Source organism: Podarcis vaucheri (assembly GCF_965113315.1).
Source record: "Podarcis vaucheri genome assembly, chromosome: 1".
Classification (NCBI taxonomy): Eukaryota; Metazoa; Chordata; class Lepidosauria; order Squamata; family Lacertidae; genus Podarcis; species Podarcis vaucheri.
Window position 1 is genome coordinate 139037072 of NC_138759.1, and position 23033 is coordinate 139060104.

A 23033-nucleotide genomic window follows, 5' to 3' on the forward strand; every position below is an offset into this window, starting at 1 on the left:
AAGATCTGCAAAAGCGAAAGCAGGGAAAGGCCAACTTGTGCAAACAACTCTGACTTCTTAGTCTCGCAGATCATCTGTCCCTGCTGTATTAAAGGGAGTCGAACTCCCAACAACAGCCCTATTAAAGGAAGCTGAACAGCCAACAACAGAGGATATGGCTGCAGGGGGATCTGATACCCTTCTAAATGAAATGTTACAACAATTTGCAATTTTAAATAAGAAGGTTGATGACCAAACAGCAAAAATTGACTTAGCCACATCCTCTATTACAAAAACTATCTGAACAAGTGGCACAACATTCACAAGCAATTGGGAATTTAAAAGACGCCACCTCTGAGAATCGGAAATTGGCTGAGGCAGCAAATGAAAAAGCGGAGCAAGCGAATCAGAAAGTGGATGAACTGAAAGGAGAGGTAAGGCCACTACATAAGCACATCAGTGACCAGCAGGCCTACCTGTCCATGGTCGAATTGAGAAACCGGGAAAATAATTTGAGATTACGCTCTATCCCAGAGCTTGAGAAAGAGGATCTGACTGGCTATTTGACAGCAGAATTTTCTAAGTTCTGGGGTATAGTGGAAGACAAAGATTTTAAAATAACAACTGCGTTTAGACTGGGAAGAGCAGCAAAGAAGGACAGGCCCAGAGACTGTCTGATTATTCTGAGGTCTAAACAGGAGAGAGACAAAATACTTGACCTTCATTTTAATAAATCACTTGAGATCCAGGACAGAAGAGCGGAGATTTACAAGGATATACCAAAACAATTACTGGATCTCAGAGCTATATATACTGATTTAGCAAGACTTTAGAGAGGCAACGGGATACCCTACAGGTGGGAGTTTCCACAAGGTCTATCATTTAACTACAAAGGAAAGAAGGTTAGAATCAAAACAAAAGAGGACAACCAGAAGTTCCTGCACGACCACGGAGAGGATCTGCAGAAGGGAACAGCAGTTCCTTGGCCTCCACCACAGCCTGGAATAGCACCAATACCTACACTCTCGGATTCGGAAGAAAAGAAGGACACCCCAGAATAGAAACAACAGACTGATTCAGGATGTCTCTGCAGCTGTACAGTTGGAACATTAATGGAGCAAATTCCCCGGAGAAAAGGAAAAGGATTTTTCATATTTTGAAAAAAGAACATTTGGATATAATTTGCCTGCAGGAAACTCATGTGACTAGACTCCATAGGAAAGTGTTAATTAATAAAAGACTAGGCCAAGAATTTATTTCATCAGACAGAGTTAAAAAGAGAGGTGTGGTGATCTACGCAAAGGAGAACTTGTCACCGAAATTTTTGTTTAAAGATGAACAAGGAAGAATCCTGGCAATTGAAATACAAACTCAAGGAGAAAAAGTTTTGATATTAGGAGTCTACGCACCAAATGAGGGGAAATCGGAATTTTACAGGAAGCTGCATGAGACTTTGCTGGACTATCTGGACTATTCGAACATCATTATGATGGGAGATATGAATGGGGTGGTCTCTACTTTTATGGATAAGTCACAAAATCAAAATTTAACTAAGGATGGCAGACTACCGAAAACCTTTTTTGAACTGACAGACAATATGGACTTGATTGATATTTGGCAGACAAGGAACCCTCTAGGTAAAGAAGGAACTTTCTTTTCCGAGGCCCACCTGTCATGGACAAGAATCGACCAAATTTGGACAACTAGAGGGCTGGCACCAAAGACTACAAGAGTGGAAATCTGCCCAAAGACTTGCTCCGACCACAACGCCCTGAAAATGGAAGTGAGATTTACTCCAGCCGGCTCCTTTAGATGGAAAATGAATGACAGCCTGTTTAGAGATCAAGAGTTGGTAAAGAAGGCCCAAAAAACTTTAGAGGACTATTTTGAAATTAATTTGAACACTTCGGTGGAAAAAAGAACGATCTGGGACGCAAGTAAAGCTGTAATGAGAGGGTTTCTGATACAACAAAATACGATTAAGAAAAAACTCTGGAATGGAAAAAAGGATAAAATATTAGAGAAGATAAGAGATGGAGAGAAAAGACTGAGATCTAAACCAAAATCAAAAGAGATTCTGCGAGAAATTAAATTCCACCAGTCACAATATATGAAATTGATAAATCAAGAAGTGGAATGGAAAATTAAACAAATGAGACAAAGATCTTTTGAGTCAGCGAATAAATGTGGGAAACTGCTGGCATGGCAGTTGAAAAAAAGACAGAAATTGAACTATGTCACTAATCTAGAGGTGGAAGGGAAAAATATCCAGAAACCAGGCGAAATTAGAAAGTGTTTCCAGAAGTACTTTAAAAAGTTGTATACACAAGGGCCTGAGGAAATGTCTGAGATGGATCAGTTTTTGAATCTTAATGGTTTACCTGAATTATCTCAGGAGAAGAGATCAATCTTGAACTGTAAAATAACACAACAGGAAATTGAGGATGCCATTCAGAATATGCAGCTGGGCAAGTCTCCAGGCCCAGATGGACTTACCTCCAAGTATTATAGGACGTTGAAAGACTATTTGATACAACCCCTAATGGAGGTGTGTAACCAGATTATGGAGGGAGGAAGGGCACCGGAAACGTGGAAAGAAGCCTTCATCACATTGATACCCAAAGTGGAAACTGAAAAGACTCAACTTAGAAACTACCGTCCCATCTCACTCCTAAATGTGGATTACAAAATATTTGCAGACGTTTTGGCAAGTAGATTTAAAAAGGTTTTAAATGAAGTAATTCATAAGGACCAAGCAGGCTTTCTCCCTGGTAGGCATTTGTTTGACAATACTAGGAATATTATAGATATTCTGGAACTTTTGCAAACAAACATTAACACTAAAGCAGTGTTAATCTTTATTGATGCAGAGAAGGCCTTTGACAACATTTCTTGGAAGTTTATGAAGAAAAACTTGGAAGGGATGGGAGTGGGACGGGAGTTTGAAAATGGCATAGAAGCAATCTATTCAGAACAAAAAGCTAAGTTGATAGTGAACAATGTGGTGACAGAGGAGTTTCATATTGAAAAAGGAACACGCCAGGGGTGCCCCCTATCCCCTCTATTATTTATATCAGTCCTGGAGGTGCTGCTGAATACGATTAGGAGGGACCGGCAAATACAAGGGATACGGGTCAGAGCGAAACAATATAAACTGAAAGCATTTGCAGATGATTTAGTTTTGACATTACAGGAGCCAGAATCTAGTACAAAAAGAGTTTTAGAACTGATTCAAGAATTTGGTCGGGTGGCAGGATTTAAATTGAATAAACAAAAAACTAAGGTTTTGGGGAAAAACTTGACACCTTTAGAAACAGAGGGGTTTCAGAGGGAAACAGAGCTAACTGTGGTTAAAAAAGTGAAGTACCTGGGGGTAAACTTGACGTCTAAAAATTTGAATCTGTTTAAAGACAACTATGAAAAATGTTGGTTAGAAGTTAAGAAAGATCTAGAAACCTGGTCAAGATTGAAGCTTTCCTTGCTGGGCCGAATTGCAGCTGTAAAAATGAACGTTTTGCCAAAGATGTTGTTTTTATTTCAAACCTTGCAGATCGTGGACAGAGTGGAATGTTTTGGAAAGTGGCAGAAGGACATTTCAAAGTTTGTTTGGCAGGGCAAAAAGCCCCGAATTAAGTTTAAAATACTAACTGATGCAAAAGAAAGAGGGGGGTTTGCCCTGCCAGATTTAAGGTTATACTACGAAGCTGCAGCCTTCTGCTGGATGAAGGATTGGATTTTATTAGAGAACACAGATGTCCTAGATCTGGAAGGTTTTAATAACTCGTTAGGATGGCATGCGTATTTGTGGTACGGCAAGGTAAAAACACATGGAATGTTCAAAAACCATATTGTCAGGAAAGCAATTTTCATGGTCTGGATGAAATACAAAGACTTACTTGAAAGTAAGACTCCGAGGTGGCTATCACCAATAGAGGCCAAGGCTCGGAAAAAACCCAATATGGAGGCCGGCTGGCCGAAATATTGGGAAATAATAGAAAACATTGGAGATAACTGGAGGTTGCAGAGCTATGAAAAACTAAAGGATAAGGTGCAAGATTGGTTTCATTATGCCCAAATTAATGAGGTTGTTAAGTTGGACAAAAAAATAGGATTCCAGGTGGAAAAATCGAAACTTGAGACAGAGTTGTTAGAACCAAAGACCAAGGTTTTATCGAGAATGTATAACTTGCTGCTTAAATGGAACACCCAGGATGAGACAGTTAAATCAGCCATGATAAAGTGGGCTCAAGACATTGGGTACAACATTATGTCTGAAGACTGGGAGAAGTTATGTACCACTGGTATTAAATTTACGGCATGTAATGCCCTGAAAGAAAATATTATGAAAATGATATACAGGTGGTACATGACCCCAGTCAAGCTTGCTAAGATATACCATTTGTCTGATAATAAATGTTGGAAGTGTAAGGAGGCTGAAGGGACATTCTTTCACCTTTGGTGGACTTGTCCAAGAGTGAAGGCCTTCTGGGAAATGATCTACAACGAGTTAAAAAAGGTGTTTAAGTACACCTTTCCCAAGAAACCGGAGGCCTTCCTCTTGGGCATTGTGGGCCAAAAGGTGTTAAAGAAGGATAGAACGTTTTTTATGTATGCAACTACAGCAGCAAGAATTCTTATCGCTAAACACTGGAAGACTCAAGATTTGCCCACGCTGGAAGAGTGGCAAACGCAACTGATGGACTACATGGAACTGGCCGAGATGACTGTCAGGATCCGAGATCTGGGAGAAGAAGCAATGGAGGAGGACTGGAAAAAAATTAAGGATTATTTGCAAAAATTTTATAAGTTATATGAACTATAGGAGCTTGCACGATTCGGAAGGATAGCCCCAGCAACGAGAGTGGAATATATATGAAATTAGATAATAATAATGAAAGAACCAATGTTTAAATGTTTTAAAAAGGATAATATATGTGTTTATTGAGTAATTTGGACAATAAGTAATTTAAACTTAAAATGCATTTGAAAGTACAAAAGAAACACACGAAATAAGGTTATAATTTGCTGTTAAATTTATTGTTGAGAATGTACTGCGCGGGAGATGTGGGGAAGTCCGTTGGTGGATTGAAATAAGCTTCGGAAATAATCTGTCTTTTTTCTTTCTCTCTCTTTCTTGTTTTCTTTGTTGTTCTGAGCTGTTTATTTCTATCTGGAAAAAATGCAATAATTTTTTTTTTTTTTAAAAAAAGAGATCATAGAATCATAGAATCATAGAGTTGGAAGAGACCACAAGGGCCATCGAGTCCAACCCCCTGCCAAGCAGGAAACACCATCAGAGCACTCCTGACATATGGTTGTCAAGCCTCTGCTTAAAGACCTCCAAAGTAGGAGACTCCACCACACTCCTTGGCAGCAAATTCCACTGTCGAACAGCTCTTACTGTCAGGAAGTTCTTCCTAATGATATCATTTTTGAGATTGCATCCCAGTACAGCTCTTGCCACTCTTTTGTTGACTATGAGGGCCACTCCATTTCTTTTACGGGATTCTTGCCCACAGTAGTAGATATGATGGTCATCCGAGCTGAATTCGCCCATTCCCGTCCATTTTAGTTTACTGATGCCCAGGATGTCAATATTTATTCTTGCCATCTCATTTTTGACCACATCCAACTTACCCAGGTTCATGGTTCTTACATTCCAGGTTCCTATGCAATATTTTTCTTTACAGCATTGGACTTTCCTTTCTCTTCCAGGCATATCCACAACTGAGTGTCCTTTCGGCTTTAGCCCAGCCACTTCATCAGCTCGGAATCCACTTGTACTTGTTCTCCACTCTTCCCCAGTAGCATGTTGGACGCCTTCCGACCTGAGGGGCTCATCTTCCAGCGTCATAACTTTCATATGCCTGTTGTCTTTGTCCATGGAGTTTTCTTGGCAGGGATACTGGAGTGGCTTGCCGGTTCCTCCTCCAGGTGGATCACGTTTGGTCAAAACTCTCCACTATGACCTGTCCATCTTGGGTGCCCTGCACGGCATAGCTCATAGCTTCTCTGAGTTATTCAAGCCCCTTCGCCACGGCAAGGCAGTGATCCATGAGGGCCATCTAATTCCACCCTCTGCAATGCAAGAATCTTTTGCCCAAGCGGGGCTTGAACCCATGACTGTGAGATTAAGAGTTTCCTGCTCTTCCAACTGAGCTACTTTGCTGGTACAGGAAGAAAGGAGGAAAGAGCTGAGGTGGGTAGGCAATATTACTTTGTTCTACTACACAAGAATGGATGGTAGAGAGTAGCCCGCCAGACTAAAGAATTCTCCTACACAACAAGCCACACAGTCACAGCACAAACAGCTAGCAACACAAGCAGAAAATAAATTTGAACTACAAGGCTGATCCAATGGTGGAGACTGAGAGTAGTTCTTTCTGCAAGCAAACACGGACAACAATACCCCACACCCCAGGGGAACACAAAAGGCAGATAGGAGCACAGACACACATACAGTTACTTGCTTCCTCCCGCCCCCCCCCAAGTGTCCATGGGTGAAAACATGTGACACTTTTGGAATCAGGATGGAAGATTCTGATAAAAGTACGCCAATAAACTGAAGTGCATCAGAAACACATAAAAGCAGAGATTGCAAAACAAAGTAAGTATCTGTTTCATGCTTGCAATCAAGACAGTCTTTATTTTAACAGAACTGAGATCTTGGTTCATGAACTGTGCCCTGTAGTTTCTGGCCTATTTGAGATCATTTCATGCAAGACAGAGGGAATCTGTGCCACCCTGCCAAGGGATCCTTCTTAATTGTTTGAGGGTTGATAATGGCAGTGCTTGTTGCATCAGACAGAGGCAAAGGTAATTATTCACCCTCCTATCTTATAACTGGATAATGGCTTATATCTTTGCAGTGGGATCAACAGCATTGGACTGTTTTACGGCCAACACACCAATAATAGGAACCTGCCAAATCGATCTAAGCTGTCCTGGGGGTTGCAAACATCAGCATTACGCTGCAGAGGGAAAGAGACAGGATGGCAATTTAAGCTTTTTACGAAAGAATGCTGCAATGGACTTGAACTGTAAATTCAACTTTTTAATAAAAAAGTACCCTTCAGTTTGTAACTTTGCAGAGACATTTACCAAATGAAAGAAATGTAGTGAAAAATGCCAGAAACCAAAGAATTCACCCACCTTCTGCCATCTTTCATTTAAAAATGCAATCTACTCCAGACCAATATCATCCATCAGGGAGCAAAAAAAGGAAAACAAGAAGGAAGGAAAACAGAATGTGAAACTTCCCACTTGCGTAAGTTTATACTGAATTATTGCCCTGGCTTTGTTTTGTTGCTAAGCCAGCAGTCTAGTAACACTGCAGAGCAAAACATTGATGGAGTGTGAACTGAACATGCACCCTCATGTATTTTGGAGTCTTTCCATTTTTGCAACAAGAATAGTACGGACAAGCCACCTTGCTCAGTCGTGGATTTTTAAAAGTCAACAATCACACTTGATAGTTCTAAATAAATAGCTGGAATTAATGTTGATCTTGTTTTGAGGCATTTCCAGAGCACGCATTCTGCTTGGTTTTAGCAGGTCCAGACAAAGGTCAAGAAAGCTGCCCAGCCAAAATACTGTTACACACTCTGCACTACCTGTTCCTACGGCCAAGGGAAGGAAACAAGCCTGCAGTCCCCAGTTAACACAAGCTGGTTTTTGCCAAGGACTAAGCAGAAGCCATCTTATTTACTTTTGGCTCTTTTGGCAAAGAGCACCTTATGCTTTTGGTTTTCTTCTGGTGCGCCCTCAAACTTTTGCTTGGTTTTCATCCATGACTTGGAGACATGAAGTGTGCAAAAGCCATTGAAGACTCCGTGCTTGAGCACGCAAGGGCATCGCTTAGGAAACGTCCAAATTCTTGGCAGGAAAGGGAAGACCATAAGAAGAGCCTGCAGGATCAAGCCAAGGGCCCATCGAGTTCCGTCTCCTGTTCTCCCAGTTGCCTGTAGCAAACCAGCAAGTGGCCCCTGAGCGCCAGAGCCCCCTCCCCTCCTGTGGCTTCAGGGAAGTGCTCTTCAGAAGCAAGCTGCCTTTGGCAGAGGCTAGCAGCCATTGAGAGCCTTTTCCTCTGTCCCTTGTCCAGTCCAACAATCCAACTCACATTTGTCTCACTAAGCCAGGGGAAATGGCCCGATCCCTGAGGCAGATGTATGGAAGCCTGTTTCCTTGAATGGGCTGGTGTCTGGTGACTCAACGGGCGGCAAGTGTACCTAACTTTGTGCTGGACTGTTGTTTCTGTATCATTTTAGGGCCAGTGCAAACAATACTATATCTGTGTAACTGGGCCTTCTGCTTGTTGCAGCAAGTACTGATAATCTTTTAATCAACCTGGAACAATTTATACTAATGTTAGGTTCCTAGATAGTGATCAAACAACTAAGGCTATCTGCGTGGAAACGGCACATAAATGGCCCAAATGGGCAAGGACACTTTGCCAAGAAAATGGAAATATCAGGAAAAACTGTTTATGCACATGATTGTGTTAGGCCAGTGACGGAAAGAAGATGCAGTCCCGACCAAGGAAGAATGAAAGATAAAATTAATGGGCTATGGCGAAATGGCAAAACCTACTGGAAGAATCCAGAAACAGGAAGAATCATTTTTAAAAATAAGGAATGGGAAAAGTACATAATCTATTTGAAAAATTATTGTAAACAATTAAAATAATTAGTAGGATTGACATAAAACCTGTAGTTAACAATTTGAACTATGGAGCTATAGAGGAGATGCAGGGGGAAGTCACAACATAAGGATCCACAAAAGGGGGAGGGGAGTCAAAGGGGAGATCTCTATTGTATTTCATTTCTGTTGTTGTTCATTAAAAATGAAAATTCAGAAATAAAATATATATATTTTTAAAAGGAAATGGAAATATCCATGGAAACAAAAGGAGAGGCGCTCTACATTCTCATTCCTGTGCAACCTAATTAAGTTGCCTCCTAAATTATGGCAGTGTGGAAAAAGAACAACCTCCTGGGCAAAAACAAACAAGATGAATTTTAACAGGGAGAAATGTAAAGTATTGCACTTGGGCAAAAAAAATGAGAGGCACAAATACAAGATGGGTGACACCTGGCTTGAGAGCAGTACATGTGAAAAGGATCTAGGAGTCTTGGTTGACCACAAACTTGACATGAGCCAACAGTGTGACGCGGCAGCTAAAAAAGCCAATGCAATTCTGGGCTGCATCAATAGGAGTATAGCATCTAGATCAAGGGAAGTAATAGTGCCACTGTATTCTGCTCTGGTCAGACCACACCTGGAGTACTGTGTCCAGTTCTGGGCACCACAATTCAAGAGGGACACTGACAAACTGGAACGTGTCCAGAGGAGGGCAACCAAAATGGTCAAAGGCCTGGAAACGATGCCTTATGAGGAACGGCTAAGGGAGCTGGGCATGTTTAGCCTGCAGAAGAGGAGGTTAAGGGGTGATATGATAGCCATGTTCAAATATATAAAAGGATGTCACATAGAGGAGGGAGAAAGGTTGTTTTCTGCTGCTCCAGAGAAGCGGACACGGAGCAATGGATCCAAACTACAAGAAAGAAGATTCCACCTAAACATTAGGAAGAACTTCCTGACAGTAAGAGCTGTTCGACAGTGGAATTTGCTGCCAAGGAGTGTGGTGGAGTCTCCTACTTTAGAGGTCTTTAAGCAGAGGCTTGACAACCATATGTCAGGAGTGCTCTGATGGTGTTTCCTGCTTGGCAGGGGGTTGGACTCGATGGCCCTTGTGGTCTCTTCCAACTCTATGATTCTATGATTCTATGATTCCAATAACGATCCATGTTGAATATTGATCTCTCGTTTCAGCTGATCCTCCTTTCCTGTGTTATAAAAGAGAAACCCAGTGGGGTTTCCTCAGTTTTTTACATGAAATAGGAAATGTGTAACATTGGGAAATAAAAAAAATGTTTAGAAGAGTTCTTTGCACTTGTGGTGATGTCTTGTGGGGTTGTTGTTCCCCCCTGCCTGCTGTGAGTTTTAACCCCTCTCACGGGGCCACTGCCCCCCCTCTTTTGGTGGCCCTGCTCTCTCTCATGCCAACGGACACAGAACTGACCTTAGTCATATTCTTGCGTGGTCATCAGACCAGCTACTCTACAAACCCAGTCAATGCAATGAAAGCTTCACTTGTGCATATCAGTGTTGATCTTGACAGAGTGAAAAGTCAGAGGTTATTTTGATCCCTGTTTCCAGTACTTTATCATCCTTAAACAAAAAAACAAAAGACCTAGCATAGCTGGGGAGTGGGGAGGGCAGTCCGCACTGGGCGGCAGTTACCAATTCTGCTGCAATTTGCTGTCTATCTCTTAAAGAGAAAGTAACATGTAACAAGCATGCTATGCTGTTTGAAGCAAGGAACTGATTTCAGGGGAATGTATTTGTTTTGATAGTTTGTGTCTTTATGTATTGGTGCCATCCTTGCCATCTAGTTGAGACATGAGTTCATACTTTTCCTGCTATAAACAACAGGTCATTGGCATCAGGTTACACTCTGCAAGACTTCCGTGACTTGAAATTCATTTTTCTTGGTCTACCAGGCATATCTTTGAAAACTCCTGTTGTCTTAGTTTTTCTTGATCTGAAAAGTTGGCTTCAAGAAATATTTTCCACACTGAGTTACACAACCACAAGGGATTCTTCAAGAGGAAGCAGAAAAGCGATGTCATGAATTCTCCTTCTGTTCTCTACAGCAGAGCAAGCAAACTTCAGCAGAATGACGGCAGGTGCTGACAGATAGCCCAGTCCCTCAATGCCTGTGGCAAGCAGCTTCCAGGCTGCTGCTGGTACCAGCAGGACTGCATGCATCACTCTTCTTCCATCTGCACTAGCTATTTTTCATGTGACCTCTGACCAAGTTAAGATAGAGAATCTGATCCTATCTGTCCCTCATTCTGGATTTGCCACAGATTAGGTCTCTGCTTCCACGGTTTATTGGGGACCATTAGTACTAGACCAACCTTCCTCTATAATAAACCTTCCACTAAAACAACCGCTGAGCTATGTATAGCTCATTGCTAGATCAAGATTTTTCAAGAAGGACCCAGGCGTAAATCCTCACATTTTCTGGTTGGTAGGTAGCTAGGCTGGGAAATAGCATTTTTAAAAAACCTGTGACAGCTGCCACTAGTCAGAGTAGACATTTGAGGAGTTGATGGGCCAGTAGTCCCACTCTGGATGAGGTACCTCCATGTGTCTGTACAGACCGCCTTAGAGGCACTGCCCATCATTCACAGTATGTTGCCGTGCCTCACATAAACAGTACGTACTCCACTGTGCCACCCCTTGCCTTGTCTTATCCCAGCCTTCCCCATCCTAATGCCCTGCATGTTTTTGACTACAACTCCCACCACCCTCTTGCTAGCTTGATCACAGGCAGACTAGCTTATCCCCTGAGATGTTTCTGGCCCTGTTTATGCCTGTCTGCAGGCCAGAGCAGCAGAAGGAGCAATAACAGCTAAGACACGCAGACACATCACTGCGACTAAGACCAGGTTGATGTCAGCACGCCCAAGCACACCAAGAAATCCAAGGTTCTTGCATTCTGCACCAGGCCAGCAGTTTTCATACTGAATTTGTTGGTGGGATGGGACTTGTTTCTTCTTATAGCACTGGGTGAGCGTTTTAGGAAGAAGGCAGTTTTGCCCCAGTGTAGAAGCCCCTACTACTGCCAAAATTAACTAAAGCTGCCAGTTTCTCACTGCCCATTTAGCCCTCAGGATGGTAAGTAATCTCTGACTTCCCCTCCCTATCCTCTCTGCCAATTCTGAAAGAGCAAACACTGAAGGAAATGCAATTTAAATCCCAGCAAAGCCTAGAGAGCAAATTGCACCAGTGGAGGATTGGCACACAAGAGCAGCCCTTTTCTTCAGCTGAACCCATTAGCGAGATCATGTTAGTCACCAGGATAAGTCAACACATTCTGCTGCCTCACATTAGCAGCTAGTATAAGTCAACAATTCAGCAAAGCTCTTTTTCTTCCAGTTTAAAACGGCAGCACAGACCAGTGAGCAGAGAGTACAAAATGCAGCAGAAAAGTTCAGCCTATGCTTGTAGAGTTAACAAATAGAAGGGTTTTCCTTGCTCCTCATCTTTCCATGGGGAGTGGGAGTGGAGGAGGAGAGGGAGTCAGCAAACTGCTTACATTGAAAGCAGCATGCACCAGCTTCTTCATACTGCTGTTTTAGTACTTTAAACCCAGTGGGAAATCCCATTTCCTCAAAAAGTATGTTGCCTATTAAAGACAGAGCTTGTTCTGGGAGCTAACCTCATATGGATAATTAAAACAAGTAACTAAAAGACAGGTTGTTATAGGAGCAAGTTTAAAACTCAGCTCCAGGGGCACCATCAGACGGCTCTCTGCTTGCCCTGATCTTGGGCTGCCTTTGGACGCTGCTTTGCCTGCCTGGTTGCCTGGACCTTGGGCACCTGCTGACCCTGCTGCAACACACCCAGCCTTGGCCGTTGCGGCAGGACTGCCATCTCTTCTGCTATTCTTGCCAAGGGGGTTCTTCCTCCCTCAAGATAACCGAGACATGTTATATGCATAGCGAAGTTGGTTCATTGAAAAGTTCCTGTATGTACCCCCAGAAGGTATACCCTCCAACCTTCCTCAGATGAAAATATGGAGGTTTCTCACTCCCCTGAATTGACTCTCCTCAACCCCTGCCCCCCCCGCCCTGCAGAACATTTCCTATCAGAAGAAGAGTGAGTGCCGCCACCACTTCATCAATAAAGCCTTAAACGGCCTCGGTCCAGTATACCTGAAGGAGCGTCTCCACCCCCATCGTTCAGCCTGGACGCTGAGGTCCAGCTCCGAGGGCCTTCTGGTGGTTCCCTCGCTGCGAGAAGCCAAGTTACAGGGAACCAGGCAGAGGGCCTTCTCGGTAGTGGCACCCGCCCTGTGGAATGCCCTCCCATGTCAAAGAGAACAAAAACTACCAGACTTTTAGAAGACATCTGAAGGTGGCCCTGTTTAGGGAAGCTTTCAATGTTTGATGCATTACCGTATTTTAATATTTTGTTGGAAGCCGCCCAGAGTGGCTGGGGAAGCCCAGCCAGATGGGCAGGGTATAAATAATAAAAAATATTATTATTATTATTATTATTATTATTATTATTATTATTATTATTATTATTATTATTATCAATAGGACACAGCAAACACACCCTCCACCGTCCTCAATCCTGATTTCATTTTAAGAGGCAGCAGCCTCTCTTCTTCACCCGCTCTCTAGCAGCTGCTACAAGCTGCCCAAGGAAGGAGGCCGGCAGCAGCAGCAGCCCTGGGCAGGCCATGGGATGCTCCCTCTCTGCCGCCACTCAGGCAAGTGCTGTCTCACCCTCCACCCTGAGTTCAGTGGTGGCAGCACAGGCTGGGTAAATAGGGACATTCCGGGATCAAATCAGAAGCTGGGATGGCTTTTGTAATTCCGGGACTGTCCCTGGGAAATCAGGACACTTAGAGGGTTATACTATTGCAACTGTCCCAAGAGCATAAACTTTGTCAGCCTGGAAGCTCAGTTGGTCAGAGCGTGGTGCTGATAACGCCAAGGTGGCGGGTTTGATCCCCACATGGGAAACCCTTGCAGGGGTGACCACATGATCCTCAGGATCCCTTCCAACTCTATGAATCTAAGTTTGTGTTTTGCACAGCTGTGGACATGCACCGTCAGTTATTATTTCCCTCTCAAAGCAAACAGTGGCATTTGATTTTGTTCTTACTTACTCGTCTGGGAAGGGCTGGTTTCTCCGGTGGTGGAGGACTGGATGAAAAGTAAGAAAAGGAAAGAGCACCATTACCTGTCTGCTTCATTTTACCTTGTCCTCTCTTGTGCTGCGTGCCACACTTGGCCCAGGCTGTGTGGGAATGTGTGGCACAACTGGACCGGAACAAGCCAGCATGTGGGTCTGGCTTCAGCATATAATCAGGCCTAGCTCTTGAACTGGTTTAGCAGCAGGTGGAGGCTCCATGTCCTGAGTCTGGAAGAGCCTCCAGCCACTCATTCCAGAGATACGATCATAGAATCATAGAATCATAGAGTTGAAAGAGACCCCAAGGGCCATCGAGTCCAACCCCCTGCCAAGCAGGAAACACCATCAGAGCACTCCTGACATATGGTTGTCAAGCCTCTGCTTAAAGACCTCCAAAGTAGGAGACTCCACCACACTCCTTGGCAGCAAATTCCACTGTCGAACAGCTCTTACTGTCAGGAAGTTCTTCCTAATGTTTAGGTGGAATCTTCTTTCTTGTAGTTTGGAGCCATTGCTCCGTGTCCGCTTCTCTGGAGCAGCAGAAAACAACCTTTCTCCCTCCTCTAGGTGACATCCTTTTATATATTTGAACATGGCTATCATATCACCCCTTAACCTCCTCTTCTGCAGGCTAAACATGCCCAGCTCCCTTAGCCGTTCCTCATAAGGCATCGTTTCCAGGCCTTTGACCATTTTGGTTGCCCTCCTCTGGACACGTTCCAGTTTGTCAGTGTCCTTCTTGAATTGTGGTGCCCAGAACTGGACACAGTACTCCAGGTGAGGTCTGACCAGAGCAGAATACAGTGGCACTATTACTTCCCTTGATCTAGATGCTATACTCCTATTGATGCAGCCCAGAATTGCATTGGCTTTTTTAGCTGCCGCGTCACACTGTTGGCTCATGTCAAGTTTGTGGTCCACCAAGACTCCTAGATCCTTTTCACATGTACTGCTCTCAAGCCAGGTGTCCCCCATCTTGTATTTGTGCCTCTCATTTTTTTTGCCCAAGTGCAATACTTTACATTTCTCCCTGTTAAAATTCATCTTGTTTGTTTTGGCCCAGTTCTCTACTCTGTCAAGGTCGTTTTGAAGTGTGATCCTGTCCTCTGGGGTGTTAGCCACCCCTCCCAGTTTGGTGTCATCTGCAAATTTGATCAGGATGCCCTTGAGTCCATCATCCAAGTCGTTGATAAAGATGTTGAATAAGACCGGGCCCAAGACAGAACCCTGTGGCACCCCACTAGTCACTCTTCTCCAGGATGAAGAGGAACCATTGATGAGCACCCTTTGGGTTCGGTCAGTCAGCCAGTTACAAATCCACTGAGTGGTAGCATAGTCAAGACCTCATTTTAACAGCTTCTTTACAAGAATATCATGGGGCACCTTGTCAAATGCCTTGCTGAAATCAAGGTAGGCTACATCCACTGCGTTCCCTTCATCTACCAGGCTTGTAATTCTGTCAAAAAACGAGATCAGGTTAGTCTGACATGACTTATTTTTCAGAAATCCATGCTGACTATTGGTGATCACAGCATTCGATATAGGAATATAAAAAGGTTTTCAATAAAGTCCCTGGCAAAAAGAGCAATTAAATGTTGGAACAAGCAGCAAAGAGGCAACATGAAATCACTGAAGATAATTTGCCAACTCTGAATATATTCGGAATCAGACTTGACATTGCCTAGCAGGGATGATTTAGAGCTAATTAAATTATTTCTGCCATGAGAATGGACTGTCTGAGTCAATGCAAAAACCAGCCCTCTGTCTCAAAGAAGGCTTCTCAAATTGTAATCTATGGGGAGTTCAGTGTCAGAATAGATCCTTTCCTTATTCCCACACGAAGACACCATTTGAGACTTCAGTGAAAGGAAGGGCAAGGTTCAGCAAGGACCAAGAACTAGCCTCAGTGTGGGTCAAGGTGAAATAGTGCCAGGGAGCACTTGTGTTTCAGTGTCTAATGCAGATTCCTGCTTGGCAGGGGGTTGGACTCGATGGCCCTTGTGGTCTCTTCCAACTCTATGATTCTATTCTATGATTCAGAAGACATGGATTGCATTCAGGCTGAGCAGGGTGATTAACCTACTGTTGTGTCACAATGTGGCTTGGAGATTAGGGAAACAAGGCACCTGGAGAAGGGTGACTGGGAAGTCGCAGGTTAGGCTGCAGTATTGACAAAGCAGACTATTTATGGAGGACCTGTACAAAACAACAGGGGTCTCCTGCTCTGTGACATGATAAGTCAAATGCCATGAGATCTATATGTGAGAAGTTGTCCGTGGATAGAAACTGACAAAGGACTTCAATATAAGGGTAACCCTTTTATTAGCGCGTTTGCAAAGGCGGACCCTCCGTACCCGTGGATACGAAGAGCCCCGATCGGGCATAAGCACAGCAGTTTTATCCTACAGCTGCCGCCCCTCTTTTGGAGGCTTGGCTTACAATCTATCTACCAGAATTCAGCACATTCCTAATACATTGTCCAATCTACATTTGTTACTTCAGTTATCACAAAAACCGGTTCATTCTGCTTGCCTGGCTCGAAGGGACTTTCCAGCCTGAGTTTGAGGCACATTCCTGAATAGTAACTTTTTATTCTTAATCTCACAATCCCCCCTCTTTCCGATACTTTGCCTCAAACTCACGCAACAGTTCCCAGTGGTTCTTTTCCTCCTCATCAGTAGGTACCGGTTCGTATCTCATTGCCATCAGTTGGGTGGTCACATGTCGCTGGGCTAACAGGGAGAGTGAGTTGTTAATAGCCTTAATGAAAATGGGCAATACACACGGGATTAGAACACACCCAGCGGCTATCAGCCCAATTAAAGCTACAATGGCTTGTAATCCGGGTAATTTTGGAAACCATGAACCGAATAATTCCTTGAAGTTAAGGCCTTCCCACGTTTGCACCGGAACATGCGCTAATTTTATCATTCGGTCAGCTATGTCTTTTACTACCCTTCCACTATCATCTATTTCAATACAACAATTTGTTAGATTGAATTTCCCTACCCATTTTAGAGGCAGCCTGTTATATGCATACCCCCCACATGCCCAATAGAATCCATCTGGAGTTGTCCATTCCTTCGAGGTGTTCTGGGGGTCCTGGAGAAAAGCCATGTTAGTCATGTTAGCTAATGCAGGTGGCCATTCCCTGGTGATGTTATCTGAACTCCACCATTGCTTGTTATCCCACTGTCCCACACAAGGGGTATCTCCCACATTGATGCCTCCCTCTATACTTGATGTGTTCCTAACAAAACATTCCATTCCCACTAGGCTATTTGATATTTGCCAGATCTCATTGCCTGGATGATGGTATGTATAGTTCTTTTCATTCTTCCAGACCTCAGTGTAATTTACCTCGTGAGCCACCCAAGGCCATTGGTCTCCCATGTTTGTCCCTCCACACACGAAGCAATTCCTCACAGTTAACTCCTTAGCGATGGTCTCAGCCAGGCTTAAAAACATGTTGTGGGCTTTTGGGGGCAGGAGTAAATTGTTTAATTGCTGTATTTCCTCCTCGAAGCTCTCATATACTGAAATGGGCTTCCTACTAACTTTAGTGGTATGTATTTTTATGATCAGGTACCCATAAGGATCCTTCCCATTTCCATCTATCCCTAAACCAAGGTGAATATATTTGGGTCTAGTGGAAGGGAGTTCCTTAGCCCACAGACATACAGGGTTGCATTTCCCTGAACCACAGGCCGTCGAAGCCGCCCCCCTGGTGATATTTATCCCTTCTGGGCCCTTATATGGGGGTGCCTCTTCCACCCCTCCGGTATACCAGTAATTCGTTATTGGGGTGGCCCCTACATTAGAACCGGTAAACTGTTGAAACAGGTACTTGTTCTCTTGGAGATAAGATCTCTCCCAATTTAATGACCCACAGGTGACTCCATCTTGGTTGTTAGGCCCCTGCCCCTTGGTGATAGCAATGCACGCATCAAAACAAACATGTATCTTCTCTGTGCCCCTGGTAGAGTTGTGGGCTATATATCCCTGCCTATTTTGTGCTAGGGAAAACATATGTGCCCTTTCACTTGCCTTATTTGCTGTTCCCCCTTTATATCCATATACATATATGCTGGAGGTGATAGGTCCCACTGCTAGGGGCTCATAACATTCTGTCTTATTCTCTTTGGTCTTACATCTAAAATATTGAGTCTGATTGTGGACACAGGGGTCTAATTCTACTACACACTCGGGGGCAACATTATAATACATTAAAGTTCGTGTAATTACTGTCCCAGTTTTAGTAACTCGGATACATTGGCTGCAGCTCTCATCTTGAATTTCGGTGGCCAGGATACTCCCTAGCATAATCAGGAGGCTGAACCCTGCTATCATTGCCTCCGTCTTAATTGGTTTACTGCTTGCACTACCGTGGGAGTCCAGCTCAGACTGCAATTGACCTCTCCCTCAAGGGTGATGGCACAATATTGTATAATTATGTCTTCTATGAAAATTATGTCACACAACTCAGTGCAATGCACACATAACACACAACATTCGCAATGAGCGCAGCAACAGCATTCATAAAAACATTTGCAAGTACAGAATAGACACATCGAGGTCAGCGTTTGGATTCTTTCTGGTTCCTGGTTCCCTGATTGGTAAGCGTCACCTTCAGCGGATTATCGGGGTCAACAGTTACCTGCCAGGCTTTCTTGACCCTGTGATAGTGAGTCCACCCGTGCTCTCTGGTCCTTACTGCAGACTCGGTGGTCAGCAATACCTGGAACGGACCTTCCCAAGCAGGGTGCAATTTCTCCGCCTTCCACACTTTTATCAGGACCCGGTCACCAGGCTGGAATGTGTGCTGATGTTCCAGTAAGGGAGGACGCTGGGCCAAAACGCCACGTCTATGGAGAGACAACAAAGACTGGGAGAGTGATTGCAGATACTTTCTTAGGAATAAATCCTTAAATTCTACTAGAGGCTGACCCAGCTGGGCCAGATATGGCCTTCCCATCATCAACTCAAAAGGAGAGACTCCCAGGTCTTTTCTCGGCGCTACCCGCATCCTCAATAAAGCCAGTGGAAGGCAACCCATTTTCCAGGTACAGCTTAGTCAGGTGCTTTTTGATTTCTGCATTCGCCCTTTCTACCTTACCACTGCTCTCAGGATGCCATGGTGTGTGTAGGTCCCATTTAATCCCTAAGGCTGTCATCACTTCCTGTAAAATTCTTTGAGTAAAGTGTGTGCCTCTATCCGAGTCGATGGCCTCAATTACACCATACCGGGGGACTATATGTTCTAGGATAGTTTTGGTCACTACTTGTGCCGTTGCCCTTCTGCTAGGGAAGGCTTCCACCCACCCTGTAAGGTGATCTTTGAACACCAGCAAATATTTCTGCCCCCCCCCTCTCTGGTAGCTCTGTGAAGTCCACCTGTATTCTCTGAAACGGCCAGACTGCTAAAGGCCTTCCCCCTTTTTCAGTTTTCTTTGCCCTTGCCTTATTCACTTTCTGGCATATTAGGCATTTCCAAGCTATTGAGTGGGCCATGGGCCACATGTCCTTGCTCCAGTACAGGGGTTTTACCATATTGATCATTGCCTCCGTCCCGAAGTGCCCACTCTCATGCACCTTTTCTAGAATTCCCATCATTATAGCCTTTGGTATTACCACTTGTCCTGCCGGGGTTTCCCATCCATTATTCCTCTGTTCCCACCCCTCCATCTTCATGTAGTCTATCCCTTGGGGGGTAAAGACCAGGTTTTCTATATCCGCTTTGGTCAGGACAGGTACTTTCAAACTATATTGTTGTACCAATGCGGCTCTAGGGGTGCCCCTGGCAGCTTCCTTTGCTCTCAAATCAGCCCACCTATTTCCTACTTCTTTGGGGCTCGTCCCTCTGGTGTGGGCTGAAACATGAACCACTGCGACCTTTTCTGGTCCAGTGAGGGCATTTAATAGTCTTTCTAGTAATGCCATGTGTTCTATTTGCTTTCCATCCGCCTTAATATATCCTCGGTCCCGCCAAGTCCTACCAAAGGTATGTACCACCCCCCCCCCATGCATAGCGGGAGTCTGTCCATATGGTTACCTCTAAGCCCCTTGCCAACTCGAGAGCCCGTGCCAGGGCCATAATCTCACATTTCTGGGCCGACCAGGTTGCCGGCAAAGCTCCGCTTTCGAGAATTTCCCCATCTTCCTTAACTATAGCATATCCTGACTTTCTCCTTCCCTCTTCAACATAACTAGAACCATCAGTGTACCATCTTTCTCCCCCTACCAATGGCACCTCTGACAAATCTTCCCGGACTTTTGACATTAATTGTATAGTATTCATACAGTCATGCTCATCCGGCTCCCACTCTTTTCTTTCCCCGATCAGAAACTCCGCTGGATTTAAATTTCGGTCGGTCCTCAGGGTGATGTTGGGGCTTGTCCGTAATATGGTTTCATATTTTACCAAGCGACCATCTGTCATCCAGGTGGAGGCCGCCCCAGTCATTACAGTGGATATCTGGTGGGGGCTGTGAACTATCAGGGCCCCTCCAAAAGTTAACTTTCTGCTTTCAACCACCAGTTCAGCTGCAGCTGCCACTGCCTGGATACAAGTGGGCCAGGCTCGTACCACCGGTTCCAAGGTTTTACTGAGGTAGGCAACCGGCTGATATCGCCCCCCTCTCTTTTGGGCTAAAACCCCCACAGCCGTCTGGGAACTGATCGTCACATATAAGTGGAACGGTTGCTGGAGATTGGGCAATGCCAAAACCGGGGCCCCGATCAGTGTTCTCTTTATCTCCTCCCATTTTAATTTGTCCTCCTGTTTCCACGTTACCTTTTCGTCCCCAACAAGTTTTTGATTCAAGAACTGAACCAATTTTGCGCATTGATCTATCCACAGCCTACAATACCCCAGCAACCCTAACATCCTTCTTACGTCTGTTTTATTCTTAGGGGGTTGCAATTCCAAAATTCCCTTCACTCTCTTTGTGCCCCCCAATGCATAGCTGTATAAAAGAACTGTGCTTGCATGTGACAAATTGCCAAGCCACATGAAAAATTAATTTCTCATGGATCTTTGGCTGCATCTGTTGACCTTTGGTGACTAATGTACCACTTTGGGATTTAGCGCAACATTCCAAGTCCCTGTGCAGTTTTAAAGCTCCAGTTCATATAAAGACAAAAGGTTTGAAGACTGCCTCCTCTTTCTTTTCTGGAAGTAAATATTCGACTCACATAATAAATATTTGTAGTAGATAAATCATCTGCCTTTTTAATCAATAAATTGATTTGCGGATCACTAAACCCTCAATATTTGCACCTCTGAGGAAATAGTAATGAAGCAAGGGATAATTTATAATGTTAAAAACAAAAGCCTCCACTTTTCTAAAACAAAAATAACATATAGAATAATACAGCTTTATTCAATGTAGTGATTAAACAGACTGTGCTATGCAAACCTAGGTGGAAAGAAAGTGCATCCTAACATATCCAAATTATTGGATCCTCCCTCAGTTATAGAACATATATTCTCTGTTGTCTGAGAATGAATAATATTAGAACTAACAAAAGCAAATTATATGTTTCAGCATTCATAGTTGCTTTTATCACCAGGTGGTGATCTCAAACACTTCATTTTGCAAATGAAGTCTATTGAAATCAAATTTCTGTTTTCTTCAACTATGCCTGTTCCAGGCTATGGCAGTATTTATATACAGTGGTACCTTGGGTTACATACGCTTCAGGTTACAGACGCTTCAGGTTAAGAACAGACCTCTGGAACGAATTAAGTTCCTAACCCGAGGTGCCACTGTACTAGTTTTAGACAGCCAGCATGATGCAGTGACTCTAGAGGTGGCTATAGACTGCAACTGACCAGACTCAGGCTCAAATCTCACTTGGTGACCTTGAGCAATCCATTCTCTCTTAGGCAGAAATCCTATGCAGAAGAACCCAGCATAAGTTAAGCCTGTGTTAAATAAACTGGCTCCAAATTCCATTCAGCAGTGGAGCTACCACGGGCTGAGCTGTTCTAAGCCAGGCAGAGGAAAAAATAGTATCTAAAATAGAGTTAGAATTACATCATCCAGTTTGAGTTACACCACCTGTATTTCTGCCACCTTCATTTATGTCGAGTTTTGAGGTCATGTGACTGAGCTGATCAAGCTCAGGATCCAGCCTTAGTCTCCCCCTCAGGGTTCCAATTATACATTCCATCTGGCCCTATAGGGTATTTTGGCCAAACCACCCTACAGAAATTAATCATAGTCACTTTTGACAAGCCTATTGTATATTGTCTCAGATAGTCCTCATCCCATTGCATCAGTATTTGTCCTAATGGACTATTAGGATCAATAGGACCCTTCCCATTTGAATCCTTCTGTCGTTTACTCTGACCCTTACCCATGGTTTACAATGTCTCCAATTTCACTCACTCACACAATCACACGGAATCGCCTGGCCGCTTCCCTCGCGGGAGAGACGGAACCGCAAGCTAATCCTCCCGTCAGGGCCGAACCCTGATCCACACTCACGCGTCCGTATGGAGCCTCTCTTTCATCCAAGAGACGAGTCTCTCACCCCCGTCCCACAGCACAGTTTACAAAGTTCTCATGTCTACTCACCCAATACAGTCCAGCGTCGCTTCTCACAACTAGTGGACAGGCGGGCGTCCCCGCTGGGTGCTCGCGGTCCCGGACCGCCAAAAATGAGACCTAGTTCTCTCTCTCTATCCCCCTATATCAAGTCCTGTCTTTTAGCCCTCGTGAACCGTCACGGGTGGACTCCGGCTCGGGTCACTCCGAAAAGACGGAGGGGCGCCTACCCGGATTCCGGGATCCCCCCGAGCAGCCCGTCGAGGGCCCCACGTTGAGCGCCAAAAGTTGTGAGAAGTTGTCCGTGGATAGAAACTGACAAAGGACTTCAATATAAGGGTAACCCTTTTATTAGCGCGTTTGCAAAGGCGGACCCTCCGTACCCGTGGATACGAAGAGCCCCGATCGGGCATAAGCACAGCAGTTTTATCCTACAGCTGCCGCCCCTCTTTTGGAGGCTTGGCTTACAATCTATCTACCAGAATTCAGCACATTCCTAATACATTGTCCAATCTACATTTGTTACTTCAGTTATCACAAAAACCGGTTCATTCTGCTTGCCTGGCTCGAAGGGACTTTCCAGCCTGAGTTTGAGGCACATTCCTGAATAGTAACTTTTTATTCTTAATCTCACATATAGGAAGAGCCAGCCTTTCTTTTGAGACCAATACCAGTTCTGCAAGAATGAGGTGAAATTTAGACCTACGCCTCACTGAGATGGGAAAT

The 23033-nt window shown here is 44.2% G+C and overlaps 2 long non-coding RNA genes across 10 annotated transcripts in view; both read right to left on the bottom strand.

Moving 5' to 3' along the window:
- The window catches only part of LOC309535362, a 183976-nt gene that overhangs the window by 60832 nt on the left and 100111 nt on the right, over positions 1-23033 (bottom strand). For 4 of the 9 annotated variants that reach the window (XR_014221211.1, XR_014221215.1, XR_014221216.1 and 1 more), the window contains one exon: positions 13730-13766. The exons of the other annotated variants lie outside the window; for them this stretch is intronic. This is a non-coding gene — a long non-coding RNA (uncharacterized lncRNA). The remainder of the gene's footprint in view (positions 1-13729; positions 13767-23033) is intronic. 9 annotated transcript variants of the gene reach the window in all.
- Positions 18336-22819, bottom strand: LOC309535834. The gene is made up of 2 exons (XR_014221409.1): positions 22338-22819; positions 18336-18620 (listed from the first exon to the last, which is right to left on the bottom strand). It is a non-coding gene; the product is annotated as an uncharacterized lncRNA (long non-coding RNA).